Raw genomic sequence first — 4730 nt, 5'->3', positions numbered from 1 at the left:
GCGCCGGTAGGGGAGACCCGACCGGCGCCGGAGGAGGGCGAGCGGGTCATCTTCCGCTCGCACCTCATGCGCGGCCTGGGGCTGCCGGCGAGCGGTTTCTTCCGCTCGTTCTTGGAGTTTCACAGCCTTCAACCACACCACCTTACTCCAAATACGGTGGTGTTGCTCTCCGCCTTCGCCACTCTGTGCGAAGGTTTCCTCGGCGTTCTCCCCACCCTCGAGCTGCGGGGAGAATTCTTCTCTTCGAAGCTCGGTACGCAAGTCGCCGGCATTCCGGCTCAGTGCGGCACCTACGTCGCGGTGCGGCGCTCAATAGCCGACAACCCCTTTCCTCCCATCTCGCTGATAAAGTCGGTGAAGATGTGGCAGCGCTCATACTTCTACGTGAAGAACCTCTCCACCGACGACGACTAGGTCAACCTGCCGCCCTTCAACGCCGCCCCCCTGACTGGGAGGCTCCCCAGCTGGTCTCACCGAGCCAGGTCGCTGACTCCCTCCGGAGCCGCCGCCGTAGCGCGACTCCGAGTCTTGCTGCAGTCGGAGGGCCTCGTCGGATCCGACCTTCTAGCCGCCTTCGTGGCGCGTCGAGTCCTCCCGCTCCAAGGCCGGCCTCACCTGATCTGTCAGATGAGCGGCCTCCGAGATCCAAGTCGGATGAGCACCAAGGAGATGCCCCGCAAGGAGGTGGCGAACTTGGTGAACCATATCGCGCACTGCGAGTTCACAGAGGACTGGCAATTCGGCAAGGAGCCATACTCGCGCGACAACCCCCCACCAGTGGTAAGTCGCATCTCCCTGTAGCTTTGTCTTCTTTGCGGCCGACTCCGGCTTCTTACTCTTGTTGGTTTCTTGTGGCTAGAACCCCCTCATGGAGCCTGCCGCCGGCGCCACGAGACAGCCCCGCGAGTATGTCCCTGATCGCGCGGACAGCGACGTCGACGACCCCTACTTGGGGGCGGCAGCGACGGAAGCCGACACCGAAGGCGGCAGCGACGGAACCGAAGGCGGCTTCAGGCCCTCGGCCACCTTCACCGACTGGCCTGAAGACGACGCCGACGGGGAAGTCGCCCCGCGCCACCAGCCAAGAGCCGTCCTGGCCAGCCAAGGCGGCGTGAAGAGGCGTCACGCCGGGCCGAGTGCGCCCGGCGGCAAATTGAAGAAGCTCAAGGGAGCGGCCGCCGCGACCAAACGGGAGGAGGCGGCCGCGAAGGCCAACCGCTTCCGAAGGGAAGTGAGAAGGCCGCCGCTAGTCTCAGCGTGAGTCTTTGCGCTCTTGATTTTCCTTTGTTGAATCTTGTCCGAGTCTTCTTTAACTTTCCCTCCGTTCTTCTTCAGGGCCCCCCTCTCCCTTGAGAGAGTCGCCGTCCCCTCCGTCATGGGTTCGGCTGAGACGTCCGCCAACACTCGGCGAGCCGATCCCGCCGCCGACCTCCGGGAGGCGACGGAGCGGGATGCGCAGGAGAAGCGCGACGAGGAGGAGGCCGACCGCCTGGAGAAGGCGCAGGCCGAGAAGGCGGCCGCCAACGCCCAGAAGAAGCTGGAGGACGCCGAAGCCGCCCTTGCGGCGAAACGGCGTGCTGAGGAGGCCGCGCGTTGCCGATCGGCGATGCTCGTCCCCCCATTATCGTCGGAGCCGCCGCCTCCGGAGTTCACGGGGCAGACCGGAGAGGTCGGCACCGAGAACCCCCTCGTGGAGGAGGGCGGCGAGGCTTCTAGATTGGACACCCTCGTGCCGCCTCCGCCACCGTCTGGGAGACCGCACGGCAAACAACCGGTGGGCCAGTCGGAGCCGCCGACCGCGGACGAGGCCGAGGCGCGGCTGCTTCTTCAAGTCGTCACGCCGGTGCGTCGCCGTCTTGAGAGGGCGACCTCGGCGCCGCGACCTCGGGAAACCGGCACCGCCAGCTCGGCGACCCTGGACGTCGAGGCCTCCAGTGCCGCGCCCACCGGGTGGTTGCGCGGAGGCGGCACCGGACCGCTGAACCAAGCGCTCCTGGACGTCCAGGCGAAGCTGCGCGCTGAAAGCGACGCCCTTCAAGTCTGCACCAGGGCGCATCTGGCTGCGCGGACATCTGTCCGAGTATGTTTTCTTCTTCTTTCTGATTCTTGTTTTTCTCTGTGGGGGCGCGCCAGCGCACCCACTGGGTGTAGTCCCCGAGTTCCGGGCCGGCTGCTGAGCAGCCGGTTCGGAACTTCCTCTGGCGAGTTCTGAATACTGACTTTGTCTTTATTGGCTTTTTGTAGGAGTATCATAACCTCCGCGCCACTGCCTTCAACCGCAATGTTGAGGAGTTGAACAAGCGGAGCGCCGACTTGGCGGAAAGCCGGGGTAAGCTCTTTTCTTCCTTCTTCGCGGGGGCGCGCTGGCGCACCCGCGGGCTGTAGTCCCCGAGATTCGGGCCGACTGCTGAGCAGTCGGGCCGGATCTCCCCGGCGATCTACTTTACTGACGACTTGCTTGTCTCTTCTTCGTTCTTCAGGTGCCAACGCCGCTCTTCAGGAGCAGCTGGGCGAGGCCAACACCGCTCGGCGTGCCAAGGAGGAGGAGTGCGGCAAGCTCGCCAAAGAGCGTGACCTGCTGGCGGCGCAGCTGGCCGAGCAGAAGGAGCTGCTCCAGAAGGCACAGGACGAGGCCAAGACGCGGGAGGCCGCTCTCATGGCCGAGTTCGAGAGCGAGCGCTCCGCCTGGACCGATAGGGAGGCGATGCTGACTTCCGGCTACCACGAGATCGAGGACATCGTTGATGGTAAGTTTCTTTCGTTTCTTCGGGCTTCCGACTATGTGTCAGGCCGACTTCTGATTTTTCGACTTTCTTCTTTTTTGTCTTGGCAGACTTCTTTTCTGGTCATTCATAGGCAGTCCCTCTGGCCATCGAGGCTTCTCGAGAGGCGCGAAGGGCGAAGGGTGAGGATGTCGCTGCTAATGCCCGCCGAACCATCGACGAGCAGCTCCTGAGCATTGAAGCCCGTCTTCGTCCGGCTCACCGGCTGCTGCGCCGACTTCAGCGTGCCGGCGCCCAGGCGGTTGCCGCCCTGTCGCCAGATATGCCGGCTCTGCGCACTGCCAGTCGGACTGCCGACTGGCTGGAAGTCGCCGCCGGCCGTCTTGAGGCTTGGAAGGGCTCCTCGGCCCGGGCCGGAGCACGCCGGGCCTTGGAGTTCGTCAAGGCGTGGTATCCAGGGCTGGACCTGGACCGCCTGGCCGCGTTCCGGTCAGAAGCCCAGGCCGAGCTGGAGGCCGTGGAGGGCGCCCTTGTCGAGCGTGCGGCGGCCATCGCCGAGTACACGGACACCAATGTCTTCGTGCCCGAGCGGGCTGAAGGCGGTGAGGAAGTGCCGGTGGACTGGTTCAGGATGAACCCGGAGTATGGCGAAGTCTTGGCGGAGGTGATCGACTCCAGCGCCGAGGAGGAGGACGAGGCGGAGGACGGAGGTGAGGCGGAGGCGCCAGAAGACGGAGCAGGCGGCCAGCCTCAGCTCGATCGCGCCTCCAGCAACGAGCCGCGTGGAGACAAGGCGACTGCCGCCGGAGGCGACCAAACCGAGACCGCCCAGCCAACTGCCCGGCGCCTGACGCCGCCGTCTCCTCTGATCCTCCGGCCCCGGATGCCGCCTCCTAGGCTGCTTTTTCCGCCTCTGTTTTATCTGTCTTTAGTAATCTTTTGAACACTTTGTTAGACTCGAACAGTTCCACCCGCGGGGTGTATCTTGAACTTCTATTCGAAGATTCGGCCAAGGGCATATGTAAATATTTATCCGATTTCTGCCTTTCCTTGCTTATTGCTCCTTAGGCTTTTTCCTTTGCCGCCTTCCTTTAGTTGCTGCCATGCCAGCTGGACAGCCGCTCTGCGGACTGTCGCTGGGTCAAGTGCTTGGCTACTTCGAGAAGGCAAGTATTTGGCCGTTTAGAGTTTCCTTAGCAAGTCAGCTAGAAAGCGACAGGTCGACTATCCAAGAGTCGGCTGTCTTTGATAGAAGCTAAGACGGCTAGCCGACTACTCATGAGTCGGCTCTGCAGAGAGAGGCTGGGAGCCGGCTTGAGCTATGCATACGCTTTAGGTCCTTAGCCATTTTTTCGTGTGTGCGCTCGTTCTTGCTTGTTCTCCGCCTACCAACAGTCGCTCTGCGAGCTACAGCTTTCGACGAGAGACGGCTTGAGCGCAACACACTACTTGTCCGACTACAGGAAGCATTTCATAGCGCAAGACGGCAAGTCCCCGGGCCGACTAGTCGGACCCGGTGCCAAACGGTATGATAAAAAGAATAGCATATTCGGAAGCGTGATTTTTATCATACAGATAACAAAAAGGCAGTCCCCGAGCTCGTCTCGGGGGGCCCAAGGTCTTAGTACTTTAATACAAAGGGGGGTAGTGCGATACATACTGCATCAACTGTAAAATCTTCGAAGAAGATTTGCGTTCCACGGGTGCTCTGTTTCTTTGCCGGAGTCGTCCCTCTTGCGCGCTCGAGGCTTCTGAGCGTCGATTAGGTAGTAGGATCCGTTGCCCAGCACCTTGCTGATGATGAAGGGACCTTCCCAAGGTGCCGACAACTTGTGCTGGCCGGCTGTTCTCTGAATCAGCCGGAGCACAAGGTCGCCCTCTTGAAACAATCTCGGCTTGACCTTTCGGTTGTAGTATCGGCGCAGACTCTGCTGGTAGATGCTGGACCGGCTGAGTGCCAACAGCCGGCCCTCTTCCAGTAGGTCAACGCCGTCTCGGCGTGCTTCT

This window comes from Triticum dicoccoides, chromosome 4B (genome assembly GCF_002162155.2).
Source record: "Triticum dicoccoides isolate Atlit2015 ecotype Zavitan chromosome 4B, WEW_v2.0, whole genome shotgun sequence".
Taxonomy (NCBI): domain Eukaryota; kingdom Viridiplantae; phylum Streptophyta; class Magnoliopsida; order Poales; family Poaceae; genus Triticum; species Triticum dicoccoides.
The sequence above is the reverse complement of the archived record's forward strand: the minus strand, read 5'-3'. Positions refer to the sequence as shown.